This window comes from Gavialis gangeticus, unplaced genomic scaffold (genome assembly GCF_001723915.1).
Source record: "Gavialis gangeticus isolate Ggan-Ray unplaced genomic scaffold, GavGan_comp1, whole genome shotgun sequence".
In the NCBI taxonomy this organism is placed as follows: Eukaryota; Metazoa; Chordata; order Crocodylia; family Gavialidae; genus Gavialis; species Gavialis gangeticus.
The window spans coordinates 16,227,939-16,243,943 of NW_017729029.1; the positions used below are offsets into that span (position 1 = coordinate 16,227,939).

At 43.4% G+C, this 16,005-nt stretch overlaps 1 protein-coding gene across 3 annotated transcripts in view; it reads right to left on the reverse strand.

The window, feature by feature from the left end:
* Positions 1-16,005, reverse strand: part of FGF13 (fibroblast growth factor 13) — a 511,145-nt gene that overhangs the window by 346,846 nt on the left and 148,294 nt on the right. The gene's annotated exons all lie outside the window — the stretch shown is intronic.

Below are 16,005 nucleotides of genomic sequence, written 5' to 3' on the forward strand. Positions count from 1 at the left end.
TTTACACCTGTGTTATCTTTACTACCTGCTGCATTTCAGAAAGAAGGTTTTGCCCTGAGAAATCGTGTGGTTTCTCCTCCTGTCTAAAACATGTTCCTCCCCTTCCCCTGAGGAACACGCACCATGAAGGGTTACTTTGCACTGACTAATACCTTACTCCACAAGTAATCCCACCAGCCCAGTATGGGAAAGGCTACCATAATCTTGCCCTAGGACAGTTAAGAGTGCAGCCTGATATCTCTGGCTCGGGAATTCAAGCTCCAGGAGAGGACTGCTCCCTTGCTCATCTTTTATAGAGGCTTAACTGAGTCCAGCAGTAATGCTACAAAAATCTCTGGGATGATTAGCCACCTGTCCACAAAGTAACAGAAGTCCGAGTTGGTCCAGCTACAGACGCAACTCGGATGGGGTCATTAATTAAGAGCCAGTAAATGAAGGTTTTTCACTCCAGTTATTAAGCACATAATTGTTTCCCCAGCATATAGCGCAATAAAAAAAAAAAAAACAAAAAACAAAACAAAACAAAAAACAAAAAACCAACAACAAGCATACATGGTTTTCTTGAACTCGTTTTTCACATGCCCTGTTAAGAGTCCTCACTGTGCAGGGAAATTATGCAAGAGCATAACTATGCAAGTGTGACCTTCAAAGCACCAAGTCAAAAGGAAACCCTTATGGCTATTTGACTCGATTCACACGGTTTCTAATTCAAACAAAAGAGGCTGACATTTTGGCACAAGACATTCACACCTATAGATCCTAACTAGCTTATAATTGAGCTGTCAAGCAGTACCCACTGTGAAAAGAGATTACAAGAATCAGGCACAGGCTTCTAATTGCATCCATCACTTTATTGCTTTTCATAGCATGGGACGCCATTCGAAACCAAGACAATGTGGCCGGCATTCCTGTCCACAGTATGTGTGCACATTCCTGCAATTGCAAGAGATTGTGTTTCCTTCTGCCAAAAAGCATCTCGGGGCCAATACGACAACAAAGAACTGAGACTTCTACGGATCAAATCAGCCGTGGGTCCATTCAGGAAGACTCGGGTCACTTGACAAATTATTCCGGTCTAAAGCAATGTTTTTCAGGACAAAAGAGTGACCACCTGGGTGCTTAAGGAGCAGGGTGGGAGGCGAAGCATAATGCAGGGTGTTTATGAAGTCCTTCTGCAACTTTAAACTTTAATAACTTTGGATGGACACACGATAGAAGCAAAGTGCAAACGGTGATTGGAAGCATAATTCATTAAGATTGTTAGCACAGTGCATAATCTTAGCATTGTAAAGATTTTAGCATAGTATGCATAGGGTAAGGATCCCAAATGCAACTCATGAAATCACTCAGCAGCCACTGGAAAAGGTTTTCTGCGAGTTGGAAAATTGGATTGAACGATGTATCATGAAAGATGGTGATTAGGTTGGAGTCTAGAAATGTGAGCAGTGTTCTCTGAAAAGGTAATGCATGTTTTCAATTGCCATTTACAATCTACCATGTGTACATCCAAAGTTATTAAAGTTTAAAGTTGCACAAGAACTTTATAAACACCCTGCATATGATACACTGATGTCTTCCCTCCACATTATTTCAGCATTGTGAAAGGCTTAGCCTGGTGTGTGAAAGTTTCCTGCAATGATGCTTCAGTATGAACTAAACCTCCTGTCCTCCTAACTCCAAATTAATAATTTATAAATATGCCTGCTTATTAACTGGAAAATAAAAACATAAGCAATAATCAGAGATGTCATGCAACAGTTTGCAAAGTCACTTTGTTGCTTTCAAACAGTATCCATTTTCCTGCCTTAATTCATAGCATCAGAGCATACTCATTTGTTTAACAGAGCTCTCCGACATAGCCCTTGCAATATATTCAGGCCCTCGGCAATTTCTTTTCACTGATTTTCACCCCAACCAGGGTGTATGCTCCTAGGAAAAAAAAGTCTTCTTGTAGTCTGACTAGTTATAGGAGCAAATAAGACTTCTACCCAAGCTTGTGATTTTTTCCTTAGAAAAAAATAAAGCAAGAACTCAGCTGGAGAGGGCTCATTCACCAGCCTCTGCCTTCATAGCCAGCCCTAAACAAACAACACGCACCACAACTGGAGACAAGAATTGCCTTTTAATGACAAAGAAATCAGTTCTTCCCCTCCCTCCCTGCAGAAACATTGCCCTTTTTCCAGTGCTGGGAAGCAGTTGCACTGAGGTTATAGTAGATCTGAAATGGGAACACCAGTGGCAGGAGAGCCTGGGATGAAAGTTCACTAAGGCACTTGGGTGGTGGCAAATCAGCTGGAAAAAAAAAAAGCATTTTCCCTTTCTCTGGCTCAAACCAATACTCTTGGAAATTCAACCAGAAGCAATATTAGCCCACTGAATAAGCGGCCTAGGCTGGACTGCTCCGAAGTAGTTGGAGGAGAAGAACCATCCCTGTTGGACACTCTTAACAGTGGCTGCCCTGACCCCACTCTGTATTCAACCAATCTTGAGTACTGGTGCCATGTAATAGCAAATCCACTGGCCCTGCCTCTCCAAAGCTTGCCAACAAGGCCCCTTTCCTTCACCCATCCTCTTCTTCAGATGCCTGAGACTTGGCTAAGTGAAGAGTCTTCGACTTAAACGGTCACTGTTGAATGCATCGGGGCTGTACTCAACCACAACTCTGACAAAAGCAGCCTCTACTATCACCGACATGTCTCAGGAGCTGGAAGTAATGCTGGATGACAATTATTGAGTACAAGAAAGATGCAGAATAGCAAGGGAAAGGTTTCAAGGAGATCTCAAGCCCCACTGATCACCACAGTAGGGCTAGTCCAGAGGTTTTTACTGGGCACAGACACACATAGTACCACCTTTTTTCCTTTCCAGTGAGCACCATGTTGCTGAGATTTGAGGCTTCTCCCTTTCCATGATGGACACTTACCATGCATTAGCCTAATAACACTGCGCAGTAGCGTGTCACGGCAAAAAAAGTGGGAGTAGCCTACTGCGCGGTGTAATTAAGCTAATGCCCGATAAGTGTCACTAAATAACCAAGCGCCAGTGCTACTGCACAGTAGCTTTAGGTACTATGCATTTAGTTAGTCCTTTATTAAGGAAGTAGTAAACTAAATGCACAGTATCTAAGGCAAAGTTCTTTGGGTAAATCTGATATCTTTTATGAAAACGACTCAAACAGTGGGGAAAAATTCTTCTTTGCAAGCTTTCGGGCACAAACACCCATCATCAGGCTGAAGAAGCATCTGCAGCTGGTGTGTGCTCTTCCTGGATAGAAAAATAATAACAAAAGATATCAGATTCACCCAAAGCCTTGTCTGCCTATGTCCATAGACCAACACAGCCACAACCTATACCACAGTATCTAAGGCACATTAATGAATGTGTAGACATGCCCACTGAGGTCTAAGCCATGAAAGACACTGCACTATCGCCCATCTTCAGCAGCCTAAATACACATGGGCATGCCAGTCTGGGGCTCTGAGCTTCACTAATTCTTGTTCACATCAGGACCAAATGCAAAGTCCCAACACTAATTTATGTGTCTCCAGCCTAGAATTAGCTCTTTCAAAACCTGCCTCATTTTTCATAAGCATCCAAAGATGGGTGATGCCAAACAGAGAAACCAGCTGCCAGGTGCTGTTTGCCAATGCATACCCTAACCACACATGTATTGAAATGCAACCGCTTATCCAAAATTGGCCTCCGAGAAATCAAGAGGGAAGGGCTGAGAGATCAGAAAGGACAGAGAGGGAGCAGGAAGAGGATCAAATGTGGCAATGGGACCCAGGACTACAGTGGGCTTCTGATTCAGCTCAGTGGGAGAGGAAGTCCAATAAGATTATACTGGATGGTAAGTCAATTTATTGTTAAGATGCTCAGATACCAAGGTGAATGATGCCTTGGGCACAGAGTAGGCACATCTGCAATCTCTCCCTCTTGTTATAGATTTCATATATTTAATATCACCCATGCCAAGATTTATGGATATTGTATTGTAAAGGGAATTGCCGGAATAAAGACACAATTCGTTATCACAGCAACTGTCATATCAGGGAGATTTGCAGAGGAGAAATATCCTCCCTCATGCACAGCAAAAGGCTGGCCGTGCCATTTGGTTTTAAAAAGTGTCTTTTTCTACAATTCTCCCATACTCATTTTCACCTCCAGCTTTTGTCTTAACTTATAGTTTGCCTTAAATTTACTGGCACCTGACACTCCTTAAATTCCTTATCTTCAACGTGAAAAGATGACATTGGGACTGCAAAGCGGTTGCAACTTGGATTCAGTCAAAAAGGCCACTCTTATTTCTAATTCTCCCAACCCCCTTACGATGTTGATATACTACTGGCTTATTCTTCAATTGCTTCCTTTTCAGGAGGATAATTGCAAAGACCAGAAGCATCGGGTGATGATGGGCTTAAGAGTAACAATCCTATTGCTCCAGTAACACAGAAAGCCAGATAAATCAACTACCCCAGCCCATGGTGCCCTCTTGCTTTAAAAACACCCCTCCTTAAAGCAAGACAGCAGCTGTTACTCCCAATCTGAATTCAAGCAGCAATGTTATCGTCTTCCTTGGCATCAAGCTGTACTACCAGCAGTGCCGCTAAGCTTCAATCCAACAGAGAGCCCTTCTGAGGCTCCCTTCCCACTCCAAATGCTTCTACTAACTTGCCAAGAGGGACCAGCTGCCTTGTGATGAAAATTTACTTCTTCTACATCCCATATTAGCAGCATCAATCAATTCTGACATCTTTAAAATGCCCACAAGAGTCTCACAGATGGATCATCCAATGTCAAGAGAATAAAAACCAAGGCGACCACCTCGGCCTTTTAAGTCCTAGAATAGTAGTTGTTTCTCCATGCAATGTACCCCCTACTCTTATGATGACAGACTCCAAAGCTGACCGTCGTCTACTTGCATTGGGTGCTTTCCGCAGATTGCTCTGTTCCAGCACATCACCAGCCGCTCTACTCTGCGCTTCAACATCAGCAGCTCCACAGCTGCTTGCTTTGTCCTCCGTACTTACGGAGTAAGTAACTACATAATCCAAGTAACTCCATAAATCGGCAAGTCATTTGCACTTTCCCCTCACCTTTTCCATTCCAAAAAGGGCGTGAACACACAGACTGCAATAGATATTAAAAATATCCATGTTAACATAAATCAGAACTCATGGTACAGGTGGTATCTTTTATTAGACAAACTAAATCTTTGCAAAAAATCTTCTTTATTTGCAAGCTTTCAGGCACACTAGCCCTTCTTCAGGCATAGGATAATGCAAAGCTTGTAACATTTCTTCTAGGTGGAAATGAAAACTCATATTCCACGTTAACGTAACAGTTAAGCGGCTCAGTTACAGTCACAAGAACCGAGGAAGCTGAAAATGTGCAGGGCAGCAACAGTAACCCAAGCTGACTCCCATGGTGGCTACTTCAGGGGAATTCTTACACCGTAAATAAAAGCTATTTTTTAGCTTCCAGCACAGCAGCGTTTTATGCAAAAAAAACTTATATTCTTGGAAGTTTTGTGCTAAAGTTAGTTTGAAGTCTGAAGGTCCCAAAAGCTCCAGCCGCTGTTTCCCAGGTGCTTGGGAAGGCAGGGTCCAAGTGCTCATCTTTAAGTCATAACAGCACCGCACGTGGAAGGAGGCACATATGCTCTTCTGTGGCACACTCTGCACTTGTTTGGTTGCACTCGCGTCACACCCTCCACGTTCTTGAAGACCGAATTGCTCCCCTTGTCTTGTGCATCACGGCCAGCTGCTGCACAATGCCACTGCAGGTTGCACTCTTTCTCTTACCACATGCAACATCAGCAGCCCTGTCTGATGAGCAAATCAGTTGTAAAATGACTCAGCCTATAGGATATCGCCAGATGCTATCTTGGCACAGCTCACCGAGTCCTCACCAGCCTCCTGGCTAAATTAAAAGCTAAACAAATCAAATCAGTCAATTAATGTTGCTGTCTCTTGCTCTGTGCATATACAATCGCGCTGAGCCCCACTCAGTTTGGAGCAAAGGGTACTCAGTATCTCAGAAGAAGCATGCCCCTCAACAGTCCTGGGCCCTCAAGCATTGTAGAATGATAAGGTGCCGAAACCTAGTTTTTAGAGCCTCTGGGAAGATTAAATGCATGAATGCAAGGTCATTCAAAGGCCCTAGCCTGAAGCCTTCAGTTTCTATTACAATCATTCAACTCAAAGCTATGCGCAATCTACCTACCAGCAACCAAAAATTCAATATTCTGCTCCCATAACCAAGGATTGCCAGAAATTATCCACTAACCCCACACGAGACGCACGAGGAGGCTGAAATGGGAGACCCTTCAACAGAATTCTCTTATAGACGCAGCCAAGGAAAAAAGGTGATCGTCTTCCCTCCTGAACAACATCCTGGTTATAATGGCAGCGCTGTTTTCAGATGCAAGCTAAGCAATGGCAAGGGGAAAAAGCAGAAGTGACTATTTGTTCATTTGACCCCAGTACTCTTTCCTGCCATGGCAGGGGGTCGGACTAGATGATCTACTCAAGTCCCTTCCGACCCTAGAAACTATGAAACTATTTTGTATGGGAAAAAGACAGGATAGAATATAACCTCAATCTGGTTGGGTTTTACCCAACCTTCCCACCCAGAACCACCTGTCACATATCGTGGGATAGTCTGATTGAGGTTGGTAGAATATAATATAGAACATAATATATAGACTGTAACTAGAGGGAGAGGGTTTGGGTGATTCCCTGCATGGGATAGTCCGATTACCTGCTCTAAACACCAGGCATTTGCTTCTGAATGGGTTTAAATTGCTTCTGGCAGGGATGGTTTAATAGCACCCAGAGACAGACAAACTATCCCATGCAGGGAATCACCCAAACCCTATCCAATTTGGCAGAGCCCCTACCAGCCCATCAGTGCTAACGACTGTAAAGTCTCCGGTTCCCCAAACTAGCATTCAAAACCAGGGGACAAGCCAGCAAACACTGAAGATAGTCAAAAAAAGTACAAGTTCCTTTTCCAAAAGGAAGGAACCTTTTCCTGCATATTTAGCTCCCTGAGATTTCCCTCTTTGAACACAAATGCTGCTCCACCAGCCACCCAAAATCTGAATAGCATATATCCAGTCTTCACGCCCCAACTCCCTGCTATGCAGGCCAAACAGAAGATGAGCTAATGGAGTAGGGATCTGCACTTCTCCAAATCCAGTTTGGCCAGAACACACCCAACGGGGGCATGGGCAGAAGCCTCTACAGAGAGGCCTTCTCCACTGTCTTCTGGTTGGGAAGAGATGATGAATTTCTGAAACCCCAGCAAGATCCCCCTCCACACAGCCACATTTGTGAAGGGTCGCGAGCCTCAAAAAAGAAACAAAAACCACCCTAAGGAGGAGAGGTGGTCAGAGTGCTTGGTTAAAAAAGGCCGAGAAAGGACAGGAACCTGATCTGCTGATAAGCCTTCGCCATGTTCAATCTCAGAATAATCCTCTAGGTAGCTTTTTTTTTTTTATTATTATTATTATTATTGATTTTTTTTTTCAAATGACATTTCAACTCAGAAGATCAAACTGCATGCTGCACTGATGTTTGTTTTATTTACTTGGATTTATTACACAAGGTCTTTCCAAACCCGGGATGACATGGGCTGCACTCAGATGCAAATTGGACCCAAAAAAACCCAAACGCTGTGGATTCATACAGGTGCAAATCACAGTGGCATCTAATACCACCTATTCCATTTGGACTGAAATACAGAAAGAAAAGGCACAGAAAACAAATACAAGAGGCTGATTTCACTTCCCTTTTTCATAACTGCCAGAACAAATATCAGAATTTATTTATGAAGCTCATCCCAGTCATTGCCACGCAACTCGAAAGGTTAAGTTTGAATTCTTCCCCCTGAATTTGCTCAGGAATGCCACTCAGACAGAGGGCTGCAGGATGTGCTGCTAATGGAGTCAATCCCTTACCTCTGAATATCTTCTAGTCACATCATTCCTTACATCTGCTTACATTTTAATATCAGCTTAAATTCCACAATTCCATAGATATTATGGATCTTGGAAATATGTATGTCTGTGGTCACATGCAGCCATGAAAGTTCAAAGACACTCCGCCATATTTTGGACCAAGGACTACAAGGTTCTTCTTGTTTGCAACTCAAGATATTGCCTAGACCTCTTCTTTTATGCATATGTTACACAAGGTTATCCAAAAGTCTTCTATCTAGAGCTTCATCCAAGCTCTTTCAAAAGGCTTGCCTGTTTAGCATCAAAATTATCCTCAGGAATAAGAGTTGACTAAATGATGGGCATCCAAACAGCCAACAATATCAACCTTACATACTCATTCATGCTAACACATGTAACCGCACTCATAAGTCGCTATGTTCCCTATCGCTTCTAGAAAGACCTAACGCTACAAAACACTGATGCCCTGCAAAGTGCAAACCTAAATTCTTAGGCATGAGGAGTAGATAATCAGTAAGTCTCTCCTGCCTCAGCTATTTCGTTTGTTAGCCAGTATATAGCAAATCAGCTGTATTTGCTTTAAACATTTCCATTGGTGCCACGTAGATTGCTTGTGTTAATAGCACAACTACAATTTGGTCATCAAAACACAATAGGCAGAGGGCTAATCAAGTCTTTCAGATGCACTTTTTTCTAGACGCCAGAGCACCTAGACCTCAGCCCCGTACAAAACTACCGAACAACGGGGTAGACCCTGTCCCAAAAAACTTACTGTCCAAATACAAGATAAGAAAAAAGAAAGAGGAGCAAGAAGCAATGAGGTGATTCAAATGGAGGGCTAGTAGTACAGAACAGTTTATAAAGCACCTCATAAATGAGAGTTTTTCTTTTTGTGGCATGTGTTGCTCTGATTACATCCTACTTGCTATTCACCACTTAGTGCAGGACTGCACTGACATCTTCTTTTTAAAGTTTTCCCGCTGCCTAAATTACGTGCAATTACTTTTAGAGTGCCCAAATTCTTTATTGAAAAATCAATATACTAATGCATAATAAATGCAAAGATCAATCTGTTTATAAAATATCTCACTTGAAATGTAAGGTGCATTCACATATAATCCCCCTAGTCTCGACCGTAGCAGCTCTACATTACAGTGGAGTCTCAGTGCTCAGACTCATGCCGTTTCATTTTCAATCCTGCCATTTTTTCTGTTAATTTTATATCAAGAGAGATTAAAAAAGGGTATCAACTACCGACAAACAGTATTCAGCAGCTGAAAGGGTAATATATACTTTGTTTTTAACAGATACCTGAAACAAGTTGTCCTTTAAAGTAAGGAAACTACAATGGATAGCAAAATACATACATACACATTATAATTGATAAGGATGCGGCAAACAGAACAAGCATTTGTTTCGGAAACTGCAAACAGTTGTTGTTAAAAGGAGTCCAATTATCTCTTTATTCAATACCCTAATTAACTGCTAGAAAGTGAACAGTATCCTTCACATCTGCATCTGGTTACTAGTCTTGAAAGCACCGATACAAGCAAACTGAAAGGCAAGACTCATTACCTTTGTAGTGAAGACCACCAGTTGATTCCTACTGGGATGTCGCCTTATTAACCTTAGTTTGAAATTACAAAGTCACAGCTGTACTCGTCAGTCGCTTGATGAAGATTCATTTGCGAACCTCGTCTCACAAAAGGAGTAATTAACATGCTGACACGACAGTCTGCTGATTGAAGTTGTTAGACCACAGTACTGAGGACAACTAGTAAGGCTCCTTCACATCTGTAACATCTAAAGCTCCGTTAAAAGTTCTAATTAACTGGGATAATTGTAAAAAGTAGTGGAATCACTCAACTAAACCAAATCTGGAAAACACCCGCTCCAGTCTTGCACATGCCCTAAACAACTTTGTGCAAATACAGAAGTAATTCAGGGGGGTTACTCATATACAGCTACACAAAAAATGTACATAAAGTCAACCTGGAAACTTAAGGCAGCACAAGCAGTAGCCTACCTATGAAGCAGACCCTTGGGCTGCCCAATGTTGAATTACCGGTACAAAATCCTAAACAATTCAACAATCAAATGATGCCAGAGACACAGTCAATGGAGATGCTCGACCTGGTGGCGCCCCCACCCCATGCCTTCTCATTTCACACAGGGGCTTCTTTTCAGTTTTGGATCAATCCAAAGAAATAAGGCTGCATTTACGGGATTAGTGACATAGCAGGTTGCTAAAGCAGAACAAAAAGGCTCTTGCATGGGAAGAGAAATAACTCTGCCTTGATGGAGAGATAATAAAACAATTGGCCTAACCCAACAGGAGCGCTGGTTCATTGCCACAGGGCTCGACACTTGGAATACAATTCCGCCTCCTTCTTAAAATGTGGAGGGGGAAGGCACAGTCCAACACTGGTCATTCCCTCTCTAGCTCAGTCTCTTCCCCAGTAGGGTTACCATACGCCCAGGTTTTTCTGGACAAGCCCTCTTTTTGGGTCCTCCCATGTCCAGGTGGGTTTTTTTAAATATCAACAAATGTCTGGGATTTGGGATTTTTTCTGCTCACCAGCGAAGTTTTCCCTGGGCTGCAAGAGGGGGGGGAGGCGCCTGCTCCTCCCGGAGGGGAAGGGAGCAGGGAGCTGCGTGGCTGGGCCATGCTGGCGCCTGCGGTCGCAGAAGCAGGGCAGCCAGGAGATGCTTGAAGGGCCGGGGGGGAACAAGGGGCTGTGGGTTTGGAGCAAGGGGCATCAGCATGGTCTGGGGGTCAGGAGTGAGAGGCAGCAGCAGGGCACAGGCATATCACCCACAATCAGATGACCACCCCCACCCCAATAGGTGTCCTCTTTTTTGAAACGGGAAATATGGCAACTCTATCAAACCCTCATCTCCTTGGCAGTACATCCTTTGGGCACATGAGTTCAAACTTGGCAATTCTTCCACTCTTGGATTGAGTAACAGATTGGCCCCAGCAGACCCAAGCTGGGCTCAGCACCTGTGACCAGACATATACAGCAGTAAAAACAGCCTTCCTAAACACTGCATTTATTTGGCAATGGGAACAAACTATTTTAAGGGTTTTGAAAACACATGGTCTACAGACAGATTGCTCTTAGAAAGTTAACATCCCCTAGTGATGACTTACAAAAAGACATAGCTTCTACAAACACTGCTGGCACGACAGGTTCAATCTTGCTTTCCTGAACAAGCTCACCCTTTTTAAGAAAGAGGGTGCCCTATTCTAAAAAGTCTAGGCCTTTTCATCTCCTGGGTCCCCAGCCTTTTTCTGTCTTTGCATCGTCTCTCAATGATTTGCTAGTGGCTCATCAGACGCCTTTCTTCTTTCCTTCTACTAGGGTTTCCCCCTGCCCCCTTGACAAACCTCTGCCCACCCAAATCAATATACTCACACAAGAAACATGCCCACAACCAGGACAACACATAATACTACAGAGCAGCTCCAGTTCCATCATCCAGACATGACGCTACTCTAATTTTGTGGATTTAAGCTGCATACATTTCCTAGAGACAGAAAAACAAGAACGTGGACAAAGTGAAATGCATTGAATCAACAAAACCCCAAAGACGATCACAAAGTTTAGAAACACTTCCAGGGAAAATAAAAGACTGACTTTCTGAAGATGATGTACAATAATGATGAGCCACTGGCTGTGAACATCTCTACCCACGTAAAGTCTACCAGGCTCATCTCCCCCTGTTATAAAAGGTGCATTTTCACTTCTTGCTCTAAATTCTTCCACAATTTAAACTTTTCCAAACACTTTCGTGGAAAGGAGTACAATCTTTCTGGGATGCCCTGAAAGTGCCCTCTGTGGACAGAGACAAAGAAAGCCAATGACAAGTGATACCATGTAATCCTGGGCTTGATTGCAGATCTGAAGTGTCAACCATTAAGGCATAATCCTCCCCTCAAATGCTCCCATCTGTTGCGATGACGACGACACATCTTTCAGAACAAGGAAACAAACATTTTCCATTGTGAAGAACGGGAGAAAGTCAAGAGGCACCGACTGAAACAGAGCAATTACTTTGAGATGAAATATGACAATGTAATTTTGCCTTTCATAGGCCTAATTGTCTTTCCCATTTAGGAAATCTAGCTGCTCAAAAGTAAAACGGGTTGCATTGGTATCAGAAGTCACCTTAGAAGAAGCCGACCCCCCCTCCTGCTAAGCTTTAGGCCTGCCCGTGAATGGATTGAGTAGGCAGGTACCACAAATATCGGATACAACTCTTCTTAGATACCTCAGGGGAAGTCCTTGGAAACAGCAAGAGCAATGATTCAGGCTGGATTCACGCATGCCAGGTTCCTTTTCAGACAGCAGCACAGATTGCTACTGGGGTCTTGGGGATTAAATACGTGCTGACTGGGTAGTTCATGCTTTTCCGTGGACTCCAGAACTGTTCAAAAGTTTCAACAGACTCCTGATACTAACAGCAGCAATGTCAACAATGTGTAATTATCCAAAAAAAAAAAAAAACAAAGAAAAAACAAAAACACTGCAACCCACAACAACATCCACAGATCCAAATAGCTCCTTATATAATTGGGGACTTAAAAAAGATATACAAACCCCACAGTGGCATCTCTTCTGTGTGATGAGCAAGGTCTATAAGATGCTCCTCCTCCCCTGAGATGGGAAGGGGCAGGTTCTGCGGCCCTTCTTCACAATGAGAAAAACTTCCAAGATGATGACATAATGAGTACCCAATAATTTCAGCATGACTTCTCACATGAGTAGTATAATCAGCTGCGAGAATAAGAGTTATACTAATCTAGGCTCGCAATACCCATTTTCAATGAAAAAAGAGTTCTCCGCATCAAGCAGAGAATGTGCCAAAACCCCCAAAAGCGTGAGCTATTAATACTGTAATTTTGATTGAATTAGAGGCACGGTTTTTTCCCCACATGATATGAATTGCACTCAGAAAGGAACGGGAGCTTCCAAATGCAACTGCATTTTAAAACCACATGTATCCAGGAGGGTTTCAAAAGTACCAGCATTTCTGGCAGCTCTGCAGGGAACCCTTCTGCTTTTAACCAATGTCCCCAGCAATTCTGCATGCAGTACCACATTAATGGCTTACGTGCGGTGCCACCTGCCACCCCAGAAACAATAATATTCCCAAAGGTTTTTCATATGCAAAAATTACATTTTGGTCACCATTTAAAAGGCTCAATAGTCAGGAATTACTATGGCAGCTAGCTAAAACTCATCTACTCAAACCAGTGTCGTTTTTTTTTATTTTTACGCAGATTAAAAAAAACCCCAAAAAACCAAACTACAATGGAAAACTAACTGGAAATATTTAATTTATGTCTGTTCTCTAGCAGAGGGCACAGTGTGCAGCTGTATAATACTCTTGGGGCACTTCAAGTGTCATTTCTGACTGATCACGCAGTGTTCAGTAGATCATTAGGGTGCAGGAAACCCTTGAAGACTTCACACGTGCTTCGGACAAGTCCTGGTGCTTCATGCACCAGAATGACCACGGACCCTAACTCAGAAACAGGTAGGGAAGACTAAATACATTTTGTCTTAGGATAAACCCTAGGGTCTGGGACAGACATTGCATAAACCGGTTTGAGCCACATCAGTTAAAAGTCTAATACTACATTCAACCCTTCTCTGCTAGAGCAGACAGCACAGCACAACCCAGGGCTGCAAAGCATGCTGGGATGCTGGGGGACTGTGATTTAACTTGAACCAGGAAGGGGTCTGGGACAGAAGTTTCATAAACCCGTTTGACCCAAATCAGTTAAGTCTGATACTACATTCAGCCAGGTTTATCTTAAACCAGTTTGAGCCATTTTGAAACTGGTTTAAGTGCACTGAGCGTCTGTTCTGTTACAGGTTTAAACCAGTTTCTGATCACTTAAACTGGCTTATGTGTAATGTCTGCCCCTAGCCTAGAAGCATAAGGGACGGATCCTGGAAATGCACGTTTTAGGACAGTGGTTCTCAACCTTTTTCAGACTAAAGGTACCCCTCTATAACTTTGTGAACTGAGCAGCACCCCATTTCAAAAACTGTAGTATTTATTACAGTACTTACCTCCTTGCAGAGGGGTCAGGCAGGGAAAGCTAGGACCTGCTTTCCTCCTGGCATCTGGAGCCTGATCCTGCCTTATTTCCTCACCCCTTGCTCCCTGCAGCACCCTTCAAGTGATTTTTGTGGCAGCCCAGCGTGCCCTAGAGCCCTGCTTGAGAATCGCTGCTTTAGGATGAGGCATCGATGCTTCTCTAAAGACAGATCAGGAACAGCGCCGAAAACAGAGGGCGTCCCTTTTATTTTGTAAACCAATGCATTTTCCAAATGTCTGCTCTTCCTGTTGAAGATCTCTTGAACAGCAGGGTTTGCATGTTCACGTGACAAGAGTTGTATGACAGTGCAGTCAGCACTTAGTGAAAAACTCACATTGTTTTATTGCCTAAGTGGGAACCATCCTCCCAATTCACGCCAAGAGAAAAACAGCGGCAGATACGAATGCAGGTCAGAGTAGCATGCAAAGAGGCCTCCCAAGAGCAAACATCACAGGCAGGAGAGGAATAGCTAGCGGCCAGGAAGCCCCTGGGGGAGCTAAGCTTCAGCACTTGAAGCATAAAGTACAACCTAAGAGCAGAGGCTTCTGGATGCTCAGGATGCCCCTGTGCTAAAAACACAGGCGGTTCAGACCACAATCCCCCAGAAATGTGTCGAGGCCCAGATCAGATTCTCACCTGGCCACGAGCTTTAAAGTGATGCATCTTCAAAGGAGAGGCAGGTCCATTTGCTTCAGACCCAGGAGGATACAGAAGAAAGTGGAGCTGGGAGAGGATCAAGAGTGGTCTAATATGAAAGGATAATAGTGAGTCATTTTCCTCTCCTGAAAAGCTATTACTAAGCTTCTTTTAACTGCTAGAGAAACAATTCTCCCAAATGTAACAATATTTTTTAAACACCTTTCCACAAGAAGAAAAATCGAGCCAATGTCATCACTTGGTGACTAAGAGCCTTTTGATGATTGCCATCAGCATTTTTTCCCCCTGCAAACAGGAACATTTGGTTACTCCTGCAATACTTAAAAGTTTTCCTGGAGGAGCTGGGGGCAGACGATGAAAACCAAGCTAGAAGACTCACCGGCTGATTATTATCCTTCCCTAGAGAGCCCAGCAGGTTTCATGTCAAGAACACACGGTTCCAGATAAACCGAGTGCAATGGCTCAGAAATCCTTTTAGCATATAATGCAACAGCACAAACATGCCTAATTAAAATAAGGGGCAGAATACTCCAAATGCACCCGTGGCAGAAATGCCATCATTAGTAATATTAGCAATATCAGTTTTAAGTTTATGTGAAACAGCCCTGTTGAGGGTCTCTTCAAACTAAATCTAAAAGCAGACTCTGTTCCTATGAACATGCACACACTCGGCTTTGCACGGGTACGCGTCTCCAAGCCTGCAAACACGGAGGTCCGCAGAGCTCTTAAATACAGAGCCTAATGAAATGAATGAGCTCCCTCCCTTGCATAAATGGAGTGAAATCATGACATCGCCGATCTCTGGAACTGCTTTTGCACCCGAATTACGCAAGCTACTGGCCGCAGACAGCAGAGGCTGCATTGGTGCAGGAATCATTAGCATTGCTATTTTAAATACTCAAAAATAAGCTCTCAACTCTTCTGTGAAAAAAAAAAAAAGATGCCAAAAATGAGCCTTAAGGATTACAAAATAAAGATAAAAATAATTTTCCACAATTCTTCCTGGAGCAGGAGAGACGGCATCCTGTCGCTTGCGATTTGCCATTTTCTAAATGACAAAACAGGACTACTGTTGCCCCTAGAAATAAAACGCCATTCAGATATGCATCTCCGCATTAAGAAGTGAGAGTAAGCATCACAACCCAGCACTATGCCTGTGCAAAGCGGCTAGTACCCGCTTTGGATTCGGCCGATTCAGGGGACAGCGATCCAATTTGGCGATTCGAATCACTGTCCCAAATCGATTCAGCTGAAGCTCCAAATCAGGCAG